This window comes from Bombyx mandarina, chromosome 01 (genome assembly GCF_030267445.1).
Source record: "Bombyx mandarina strain Sakado chromosome 01, ASM3026744v2".
NCBI classification, from domain to species: Eukaryota; Metazoa; Arthropoda; class Insecta; order Lepidoptera; family Bombycidae; genus Bombyx; species Bombyx mandarina.
Window position 1 is genome coordinate 15870022 of NC_143208.1, and position 13155 is coordinate 15883176.

Below are 13155 nucleotides of genomic sequence, written 5' to 3' on the forward strand. Positions count from 1 at the left end.
CCACGCTATAAACGTAAATAAGTCGGAGTGGACAGCTTGTTGATCGTAGACTCAATAACTTTACAAGTACTTTAGATATTGGAACGTAGGTCATGCATATAAATTTAGCACTAGTACAAACAATATTGTGTTTCTTATTTTCTCTTTCGAAGATAATTCAAATAAAACCAGATCAGTTTTCGTTTCGATGCAAATATTGAATTATTATTTTTATTTATATGTGTAAATTCAGTATTTATTTTTAAAGATTTAAATATAAAAAAATGACAACAGTTATTATTAAAATTGAACTAATGCAGACAACTAAGCGTAGGAAAGTTAAATATTCTATGGTGGAGATCGATATGCGAAAAATGTTAAGGATACTATACCATTTAACCACCAAAAACATATCATATTAGTGTTAATTGGATATAGACTTTTTATAATAAAGCAATTTTTATATAGATTTTGGCAATGTACAGTTACACTATAGAAGATAATAGGAAACAACAGATATTACAAGAATGATCTAATTGCAAAAAAATATAAAATGATATTATGTATTCGTTTTTTTTTACAAAATTTCTTTAAAAGTCAATACATAATTTCAAACCAAGCGAACGTGGATGAGAGAAGGCGAACAGAGCAAGCGATACCACGACAAGAATGGCGCCGTAAACCTCGAGAATTCGCATAATTCTCAATTTCATATTCTCTTGTTTTAAACAAAGACTGAATAATTAGCGGTAGAAATAAACCGATTCGTGGTACTTATCTATTTGGATAAGTACCTATTTAGATAGTTATACATAACATTACATAATTACCATATTTGGATAAGTAGTCTACTTAGACGATACTATGTTTAACATTTCTTTTCACTATTCGTTCATCGTGAAAGTCATTCGTGAACCGTATATATATTTTTTTAATTGATACCTGATTTAGTACTAAAGGAAGGAAAGGGAGGACAAGGTGTAAATGTATTCTATACGAATACACTTAAAGTTTTAGCTATCAGCAGACCATTTCCCATCAGACGTGCCTATCTGGTTAAGGACGCTGTTGAGATACACTTGAAATAATTACATAATAAACACCCGGAGTGCTACACACTCGATCCTACGCTTTCAGGTTCAATATTGATGTTACACACCTGATTAGTACAATTAGAAGTAACACGTTGATTATTACAGGCAGTGGAACCCCGTGTTCTAAGCTTTAATTGTATATATAATTATTATATAATATATAATTAAAGTTTACTGCAATGTACTTAATTACGTATATAATGTATATACAGTATAATTGTATATATATATACATATTAATTACGTCCAATCATTATTAAAAATTTGAACTGTAAAGTGCTCAAAATTATATTCCCGGCTCGCATACAATACTATAATATGTATTTATTTTAATTGAACCTTAAATAAATATGCAAAAGGAGCTGGCTTTTGGACGTTTTCGCTGTATTTGATCAAAAACCAGCAATCCTCGTTCGGGCTCGTGTTTACAGTACATTGTGAATAGAGTTGTGGACAGTTCGTTGAAGGTGAACGAACTTTTGGGGTCTTCTGGCGAATCCCGATAATTTGTATTCGCTTATGATCCGCTAACTCCCAGCCCAATAATGAGCAAACAAGCGAATGTACTTTGGTGTTCTAAATTTTAATAATTAGATTTATTGGAATTCAACAACAACATCTCTGGCTTTTGTTAAATAAACATGATAATTTTGTTTTCATTGAGCCTAGGATTCAATATGAAAAGTCCAATAAAATCACAAGCTAAGCCTCGTTTCACAAAGCTTTTTGAACCGCTTTAATCCCTTTGTAACTACAAACCTTTCCATCGAGCACGGGAAATGCTGCATTTTAAACAGCGTACTGCCGTACAGTTGAGCACACAGGCTGTGTGAGCCTACCTACTATGAATTAAATTAAAATATACGTTTCTTTTCTATTTCAATTAAATCGTTCGTCCTACTGATTTTTGTGCAAAAACAATTAAAAAAAAACCGTTAAATATCCCTAAACAATTCTATCGCACATGTCTTATCCAAATATGTAAGCGGCCTAATGTTTGTGGACATACATTCCATAACCATTCCAACAATCTGCTGAGCACAATGTCAATCACAATACCGACATTCGGGAATCTAATAATACAGACAGCCTGAGAATACGTTGCATTCCACGCATAATGTTGCGATATAGTTCTGCGTTACACAAATATTGTTCCCATTAAACGCATTCAAGTTTGTCGACAAACCTGAATACTATTTGCCGATTCAAACTACACATAGTTTAAATGAGAAGACGCCCGGAACTGACGTCTACAATCAACCAGCTAACTCTACTTAATAATAGTTGTTTATGTCAAAGCTTGCAAACTTACTTCTATTAAACTAACAAGCCTGTCTCGTACCTGAATTACAAATCAAAGAGGTCGTACCAATACGTATTGTGATTTCAATTCCAACTTATTGTTTTGGTTTCCTACTGTTTGTTCAAAGCGAGACATTGGCCAACAATACATGTTTAAACAGGACCACAGTTAAGTCAAAGGAAAGTGAATTTCCAGAAATGTGCAGTGGACTATCTCTACTCTAGGTTACATACACCCTTTAACCGAAATTGACTTTGTGCGCAGTAGGTACGGAACCACTATATTGGAGTTCAGCGCTATTCAAATTTGCAGAACCGTGCACCAAACAGACCGCGCCATCCTTTAATTAACATTTTATTTGACGATCATCCTAATGGAAGTGAAAATATAAAGTACCAAACAAGGTAATGTAGTTTTTTTATTATTTTTTTCTAACTTTCATTGATAGCTTTTCAAAACCATTACATTAACAAAATTCGGAAAGATTCTTGAAATGAAATAAAACTTAAGCCCATAAAAAAAAACAAATCAAATCAAATTGAATTATAATTATTAAAATTAAAACTGTCAACTACTAATATAAAATTTAAATTATATAAAGGAACTAATACAAAAAATAATGGTATACTCGTAATATTAACTGAGTAACCACCACTATATCAGTGACTGTGTTAGATTAGGTGTTAGATTAGCGAGAAATAGATGCTTATTACAACAGTGTCTGATATAAGGGAAGTCCAGTCTGTTGGCAATCATAACCAGGATCGTGTTGGAGCTGCCCCTGTTTTACGTACCGAGGATGCGCACCTCTTCATTTTTTCTCTAAATAAACGTCTTAGGTTAATTGGGAAAGAAGACACAAATTAAATTAAAACTTTTTCTCTTAATAATTTCGTACTCATGTACTCAGTCTTAGTCTCAGCACTCACATGTTGGTGTGTGCATGCGGCGCCAAACGCGGGAAGAATTGTTTATACGTATGTACATCATAAAAGCTGTGAGTGGAGATTGAATTTGTACGAAAATGATCGGATGATGATAATATAAACTAGAAAACTTTCAGTTGCTGCATACTGTATTTATTTAGTTCCAACTTTTGCAATCCTTTTGTTGTTTTTAAAACTGGTATTATTTCTGTGTATTTTGGAAGATGCAGCATTTTGTTTTGTTATATCGCTTGGTAGTAAAAAATCACAAAATTTTATTATGTTAGCGATGCCATTACTTTTTATCCCAATCCCATCGAAACGTGAATGTAACAATGGAATATTAATTGATTGTAAATACGGCTAAATCAGTACAAACGCGCAATCAGTATAACTTGTTGAGGGTGAAAGGGATGTAATAATATTATCATAACATCCATATATTATCATCATAACACGAATGCAGAGGCGATGGCAATTTTCGCATTCGCAATATGTGCAGTGTTTGAAACAAATCCTCGAATAAAACGAGATGCACATTTAATTTTATCAATTTTGTTTAGATATATAATTCATGTATTACAATTTATTGCCAACTAAATAAGGGTTTAGAAACACTTCAACTACCTTTTTTCATTTAACATGTAATTCTTAATTTTTATTTAGTAAAAAGTACAAAAATCTGTGTTAAGCATATATTACCAGCAACGAGTTGTCAAAGGACTGCATTCCACTCACAAATTAAATTAAAGTCGCCTGTCCGTATTTGGCTGCTACGATGTCTTTTTTTTTGTTTTAATTACTTTTATGTACCCACTTTAGAGTTTTAAATAAAAGGTATAACTTGAAAATTTGTTTACTAAGGCAAATCTACTATCGATCAGAAAGGTAAAAAGAAATACACGTCATTTATGTATCTATATATTAATACGTGAAGCAAAAACTTTGTATCCATTTTTACGAAAATTGCGCGGACGGAGGAGTATGAAATTTTCCACACTTATAGAGAATATAGAGAAGAAGTGCACAATGCTAATAACTTTTAAAAAGAATGCATATAAGATACATTAAATCAATAAAGAAAACATTACACACACTACATACCATTTGACGCACACACGCATGCATACTATTTATTGTAAAACTTTTGTTCTTGACGTCTGTGGTCAAATTGAGAATAGATTAAATATTGTTTGTCTTTATTAATATTTTTTTATAGTGCAGTCTTGGCGAAATTTGTGATTATAGAAGTATAAAATACATTCATAATAGTGTACAAACTTACAATTCCAATTAATTATAGTCGAATTTCGACTACTGCGGGACCTCTAGTATAAGTAATTAGTGAAGAGGTGCCTCGCGTGCCACTGGACTATTTTATTAGCACTAGATGTTGTTCGTACACGTTACCTAAATGGCAAGACGCATGCTTATAGAAGGTCATCGAGCTCTTCGTGTGTTTAGTTTTTATTCATAATTTAATTTTTCATTTAAGATTAAATTATATTTAAATGATTAAACAAATAAAATAAACCTAACCCCTAACTGGGAGTCCCCGTACTGCGGCAACTCGAGATTAATATATAAACGTTTAAATATATCGATATAAAGCCATAAAAACTGTTCGTCAATGAATGTTTTCCTGAAGTGAGAATCGAACGGACGCGACTTACCGGAGCAAAAACAATGTTACGCGGCATATTATGAAGCTGAAAAGGAATCAGTGAACGTTACTGTAAAATACGGATTAGGTGAATTTAAATCAATTGTTAATTTCAATAAATGACAATCACAAACTGTTCAGCTATTCATAGTTATGGCAGACAGTAGATAGATTTTAGTATTCTTAAATTATTAAAACTACCTTAAGTTCTCCCGTTTTTATATCATAATTTTTCCTAGTTACTTCTGTGACAACTTTTAAATAACAAAGAAAAAATTTCAAATATACTAAATTATTCAGTACCTGCTAAAAGCAGTAAGGCTCGGTAACACCACGAGCAAAGAAACATGTGGATCGCGCTGATCGAGAGCTCTGCGACTGCCTGAGGCGACTGTCACGTCCCACCTACCCGAGCATCAGCTAGTGCTGTCCAAACATTATTAACGCGATCTAACAACTCAATAAAACCTTTTACTCAAAAACATTTATTATCCATTTCGTTCATTTCACTTTTGGGATGAATATATTCTTATTCACGAATAATATAGCGTTCAATACTGAAATGTGATTCTTGACAAGTGTGTACCTTTTCATTAAGTTTGGAATGTAGCATAAAACTTACGACACCGGATGAAAATCGTCGTGATTAGAATTATATTCTTCTTTTTAACATTGAGATTATTTTTTTTATCATTAAGATATTTTATGATTACTGGTGACCTGGAGGCCTTTCCGGTTTCACAAGGACAGGTGGGCGAGCAAGAGCTCAGCCAGGAGGGGGTTGAGATGTTATTGATGAACTATTACTATAAATGAAAAACTCGTAATATTATAGGAACAGTGAACTTCTCTCAGTAATATTAAATTAAGGATAATCTCAGTAATATTAATCAGTAATAATAATCAACTAATAATATGTAAATATTTTTCGTGATTAGTTTTATAATTACGCGTTATGATAGCATTCGATTCGATTAAATTTAGTCTCGATAACAAATTGCTACACGTGATAAGCATTTATTGTATGAAAAAAAAAAACTAAGCCATATGGAGAACAATAATTTACAAATATGTCGCGCCTCGTTTAAAATATGTATACAGCCCCGAAATCAGTGTTCCGTGACATCGGCTCTGGAATGGGGTGGCGCGAGAAAAGGCTCATCTATCGATTCCCGTCCGGTTGGTTAGCGGGCTCTCTCAATATTGACATTACCTTATACTCGTATTCTAAAAGGCAATACACGTCGCGACTCGTGCCGTCTAACTTCCTTTTCGAAATGAACATTAGAATTTTCGCTTCGTTATTTTTTTTTCTGAAAGTTTTGAAGAGTCACAGCGGTATTAGACACTTGGAAACTGAAATAAAGTTGGCAGAAGACGTGACCTTGTAATCACTGGCTTCAAGCGAGTTTATGGTAATATCATCGTGAAACTCGAGTGTTAAATTAGGCGTTTGCTCCATACAAATCGTGACAAGCGGCGTAGAGTAAGAGCGTAACGAGAACCGTAATCTATTTGTAGCCTGATTGAAACGAACGTGCGAAACTGGCTGGCGTCCGGCCCATTTGTTTTATTTCACACAGCTATAATGGCCTGTGGTTAATAGTAGAAAAAATATCATTACCGTTTCACTGTCATGGCTGTGTGTTTTTGTTTTCGTACTCTTAGGAGTTCTTTCAGAACGCGTCATTCATTGTCACTTTTCACGTGGGAATCATTAATGTTTTGAGTTAGTCGGTGATGTTAGATGAAAGTACTTTATTTTTTACTGAATTTTTATTTAGAAATATTTCTACTTTTATTTTTAAAATCGTTAACATTTACTATACAACATGTGTAATTGTAGTTACATTAGAATTATACGAGCAATTTAGGTTTCTGATTTGTATACAGACCGGACGATCGCTTAAGTGCCAATAATTCACGTTATATTTCTCTCATTGATCACGTATTAAAGCAGGCAATGAAACACGGCAACTATGGCGGAGTTTTCAAATAAATAAACAACAATCATTCAGATATTTAACAACCCGCTAATAATCTCTACGCTTTTGATCGCCGAGTTTCTTAGTGATCTGAATGGTACGGGCTGTATTTGAGTTCGATTGATATAATTGGTTTCCGGAGTCTCTTTACTTGTTCTTGTTTTGTAAATTTATGTCTTTGGCATCCTTAACATAGTAAAATGTAGTAGAAATAATGGAACTACACATTAAAGACAACAGAAAATATGTATAGTGACTCAATTTAATATTCATAAATTATAATATTGAAAAACAATTCCTTTCTGGTGGTACGGCGTATTGTAAGCCCGTGCGAGTCATCGACACTGTCCATTTCTGCCAGGCATCAGACATGCGTTCCGGTTTGAAGGGTGAGATTAACTGACATTAATGAAAATTACATTGCCTTCTTCAAACGAGGTTTACGGAGAGCAAATGCGTTGCGAGCGTTCATGAGATTTACACTTTTACCATCGATGACGATAGTAAAAAATAAAACAATTGAAGACTTCGATTTCATGTTTCAAGGGGAGGGTCGGTGTTCAAGCTGTGATGTCTATGGACATCGATAACTGTTTAACACCATACTGGATACGAGCTTTTTCTCCCATCTGTTTTCGTAATGTGTGTATAGAACACGTCATGTTATTGATTCTCACTTAAGATTTGTTACGGTAAATCGTTCCTCAATCATTGACATTGGACAAAATATGGATACTGATTGAATTGAATAGATTACACTCATTACTGAGTGTGCTCAAATGTTTCATTTCGAAACGGCCGTCTGCCTCAGTTAAAGTAAACTGTTTATGTTGTGCCGTTCGGTAAACTGTATGGACTGAAGAAATATGTTAACATAATTTCAATTATACATATACTGAAGTTATTACCTATACTAGAGGTTCCGCAGTAGTCGAAATTCGACTATAATTAATTGGAATTGTAAGTTTGTACCCTATTATGATTGTATTTTATACTTGTATAATCACAAATTTCGCCAAGTCTACACTATAAAAAAATATTAATATAGACAACCAATATTTAATCTATTCTCAATTTGACCACAGACGCCAAGAACAAAAGTTTGACAATAAATAGTATGCATGCGTGTGTGCGTCAAATACATATTAGATATATCTATATATTAATTCACGTATTAATATCTATATATTAATACGTGAAGCAAAAACTTTGTATCCCTTTTTACGAAAAGTGCGTGGACGGAGGAGTACGAAATTTTCCACACTTATAGAGATTAAAGAGAAAAAGTGCACAATGCTAATATTTTTTTAAAATAATGCATAAAAGATACTTTAAATCAATAAAGAAAACATTACACACACTACATACCATGTATTTGACGCACACACGCATGCCTACTATTTATTGTCAAACTTTTGTTCTTGACGTCTGTTGTCAAAATGAGAATAGATTAAATATTGTTTGTCTTTACTAATTAATATTTTTTATAGTGTAGTCTTGGCGAAATTTGTGATTATAGAAGTATAAAATACAATCATAATAGGGTACAAACTTACAATTCCAATTAATTATAGTCGAATTTCGACTACTGCGGGACCACTAGTACATATATACCTTCAATTAAAATAAGAAATGAATTACTGGACACCGGTCAGAGGGTCGTATTATAGAGGACGACACTACATTTGGAAAGTTGTCCGTACGACGACCGCGAAAAACCATAATTATTATTATAATTGCAACGCAGTAACCCTGTATATGGGAGTCGGTAACCCAGTGGCCGAGTGTCGGTTACGTCGGCGGCCCTGGCTACATCTCGCCAGAGTATCGTGTGATCCCCGACATACCATAATGTAACAAGAACAAGGTGCATAATATATTGTTTGAGCCGCCAAAAAACTTTGCACATGTGTACAGATGCGAAGTTATATTTAAATCATGGCGATCATCAGCAATGTTAAGGTTGAATTCCACAACATTTACGTCACGGCTTTACGCCCGTGTATGGGAATGTACTATCTCTTTACTGAACGAACGCCAATAGCTTACGTGACAACGGGAAATGAAATGTCATAATTGGGGTTGATATTTAAATATTAAAATATAGCATGTGTTTGGAAGGTAAATCTTATTGTATTTTAAAATATTGGGAATTCTCAACATAGGGTACAAAACACCACGATCGGTCACTCATTTTTAGATTTGCACAAATTAGCCCGCACGTGGATTACGGTTTCAATACCAGTTATTTTTAGTTTTGTAGATAAGTTACTAATATTACCTCTCATCTCTTTTTAATAATCGCACCAGTCACCTCGTGATTTGAAATCTACTGCCTGGGACAATATGTTTTTGAGATCATTGCTGCCATGTATAATCAGACTCTGTTTTCAACTCCCAAATACGGTGTTCTTCTTGAACCCAATTCGAACTGGCCCTCAGCGGCTTCACAGTGATCTTGGTAACGATAATGTCGATTATCACCGATTATCACGAATAAAAATCAATTCTTTTCGAGGTGGTTTTGAAAGACAATATAATAATTAACGCAACATATTGACAAGTATTTATGCTTAACTTCCTGGATGTTAAGATGGTAAGTATACTATTAATATAAAGAATTCCGTTAGTGTGGAAAGGACCGAGGGTGTGAAACCTCAGATAGATAATAGTCATGTCACAAGTATTTTAATTACAGGGCATCCCTAGTCCTCGATTGCCAGTAATAAATAAACGGACTGAATCCTCGTTCGAACGAAACATTGTCAACTTATACAAATATGTTTAAGGGGAAGCGAAGTTTTTCAGCTCGGTCTAGCAAATAATTTCATACATCACGATGTATATCCGCGGATATACCGAATTTTAAGTATTTCTTTTCAGACGACTTGATAAAAGTTGTTGGAGCGCATGTATGCAGATCGCTTCCAATCGATCAGTCTGGAAATCTGTGGGCGAAGTCTTCCTACAGCGTAATACATTAAGTGGCTATTAAGTGATGACTGTTTTGAATTTTATTAATATTGCATATAAACGTTTAAAGGGGATTGCCCACTCTCCATAGTGTGCTAGGCCCAAGATGGACATCAAATATTACTATAAAAATGTACTGATTCAAATTCTTAAATGTATTGGATATCTAAAAAATATATTGAAATTGACGCCACTATTATAAAAAATATAATAAAAATAAAAACTCGTTTTGAGGTTCATTTTCTATATAAATAAGTGTCGGATTATGAGATACTTCAAGAACTTTTCTTTTCTTAATGTTTAAGATGTCCCTAATGTATTTTTATCCAATAGGGTATAAAAAACAAACTTAATTCTTTAAATATCTATATTTTCTTCATCTTCATACACAATTAGTATCATCTAAAAATAGCAAAAGAGAGCATATACACGGTTTTAAATCTCGGTCAGGGTAAAACCACAATTCACACAATGTTTTTTAGTCGTAGTATGAAACGTTATTGATAAAAGTAAAATAAATCGAAGAAAAATCAAAACACATCCATTTTGTACGCAAGCACAACACCACGAGCAGCAAGCGAAGTGTCAGTCAGTCAGATTAAATTCAGTGTTGTCAGTATAAAGAAAAATAATTACATGAAATTCATATATCGATTATTTTTTTAAATAACCGATAATTGATTTATATCTTAATCTTTTTTTTACGAGTAAACATTATTTTTTATGTTTTTGTTTTAGTTGTACATATTTAAATAACAATACTAGAAAAGTTTTTTTTATTGCTTAGATGGGTGGACGAGCTCACAGCCACCCTGGTGTTGCTAAGTGGTTACTCCAGCCCACAAACATCTACAACGTAAATGCGCCACCCACCTTGAGATATAAGTTCTAAGGTCTCAAGTATAGTTACAAGTTAAAGTCCAAAGGGTATGTCTTCGATGTTATTTTATGTGCATAAAATCCATTAAAGTCGATTGATTAATGATAATAATTAAAATGATTTATTTATATGTTTTATTTATATACTCAAAATATTTACTTTATACATAAAAGGTTTTGAAGCTGGCAATATTTTTCCCGCAAAAATAAAAATCCTTGTTTTTTCAATAGAGTTACTTTTTTTAAACTACTTATTGTAAACTGTAGTGGCGCTTATTTGCAAGAAAGTAAATGCATATTTATTTATGACAAAATTAATGCACTAAGTATTTTTTCTATAATCTATTGTCCGCTTTGGGCCTAAAATGGGCCATGCCCTTTTGGGTCGCCTTTGGCGTAATGAGTTTGGAAACACGTTCGAGAACACAAGAATATGTTAACAACGTGCGTACGTATGATATTAAAACCACATCACCCAGACGAAACAAAACTATCCGTACTGAAAATTATGAAATGTGACTGAGTCAGCGTATAGCTTAATATTATAATACTAGGGATTTATTGCCTACAGCCTGAAGAAAAAGACTGTAGGTGCCTTTAATTTTATTTCATCCCGAAATTTATGAAATGAATTGGTAAAAACGTTTTTTATCGAGTTTAAATTCATCCGTGATTACGTTCATATGTCGTAGACGAAAAGCATTTATCGGTTATTCATTAGAACATGGCATCTTTAAGGATCTCATCGACTATCCAGATTACAACGCTCATATGTGAAAATCTCAAAGACCCTTTGTCGGAAAAATTTTCGATTCTCACAATCTTTACAGACAAAATGGCCCCATTCTACAGTAACGGATGTACTCGGTATAAACATCGATAACTGAAGTCAATATCAAAATATGGTTCTCAGACAGAAGCCTTTGTAGATTTAAAGTGTTTTCTTTCATTAAAATAACAGATCTGACTGAGCTCTCGGCATCTAAAACAGATTTCACAATTGCCTTCGAGAAATGATTTGTGTGTTTCAACTAAACTCCATTTAAAAAATCAATTATGTTATTTTCTGAAAGTAAATACTTGTTGAACGTCAAAAGAACTACCGCCAATTCACAAAAACTAGCCTCCGTGCTGAGAAGAATTGGCAAGAAACTCAGCGGGCAAGTCTTTTTTTTTTAATATTAGTATTTTTTATATTCATTTTTACAATGACTATTATAACGTAATTTATAATATATTGTAATTTATAATTTATAATATAATATAACATTTAATAGTTTTCTTAAACCTATGTATATGTAGGTTCTGAGCATCTTGTGGGATTTTGTTGTACAGGTGCACAGACAAACACCCGAATGAATTTCGTATCTTATGTAACCTACTCATCGGCACAACAAGCTTGTGTTTGTTTCTAGTATTTCTATTATGTATGTCCGAATTTTTAGGAAACTCCTCAATATGTTTACGAACATACATCAAATTTTCAAAAATGTACTAGGATGGCATAGTGAGAACTTTAATTTCTTTAAATTTTTCCCTCAGGGACGTCATAGCGTAGCTCTGATTGTGTGATTTTATTTGTTTAGGTGCCCCACTCATCTTAATAGTTTTGTACATATTTTTGTTATATATTTAACAAACTCAAGAGTAATATACATCAAATTCTGTGTATTAATTAAATGACCATAGAATTATCAGCTGGCCTTTAAAAGCCAACCCTTCTTACCCGAATGTTTCTAGTCCCGAAAGTCTAATGTTTATTGGCTCATATCTTCAAAATTTTGAGAATGTGCTCAGGAATCACCGTAGCCAATATAAAGCTTTATATGGAGCATCTCCTAATTTTATTTATCTCTTGTTCTTTGTAAGCATGATGATAAATCATATGAATAAATGAAAATTGACCAAACTTTTAGCCGACATAATAACGTATTAAAGAAGTGACATCTGTGCGCTTAGTGCGAATTTTTTAACGTTCTCGATAGCGTAAAAGTTAAATCAATTTGTATGGATTTGGAACGTTTGCCTACGTTTGCCGCTAGGGGCGCTGTTCCAACTGCATACAAATTTGAGTTACTTTTACGCTATCGAGAACGTTAAAAAAAACTCACACTAAGCACACTGAACTTATTGGACAATATATTTAAATTAGATCTGTTTAAGGACGTTTAAACTCGTTTGGACCTTCGCTCGCACGCCTGCCATAACAATCCTGCTTACTTCTGTGAATAAGTAATGCTAAATTCTAGTTTGAAGGAATAGAAGAAGTTAGGACTCCGGTTTCAGCTCAATACAACGATATTCATAATGTGATAACGCTCCCCAATATCCGTTTAATATCAGGTTGGCTGTG

The 13155-nt window shown here is 33.3% G+C and overlaps 1 protein-coding gene across 8 annotated transcripts in view; it reads right to left on the minus strand.

Annotated features, from left to right (window-relative positions):
- The window catches only part of trio (trio Rho guanine nucleotide exchange factor), a 166194-nt gene that overhangs the window by 44325 nt on the left and 108714 nt on the right, over positions 1 to 13155 (minus strand). The window lies entirely within an intron of this gene.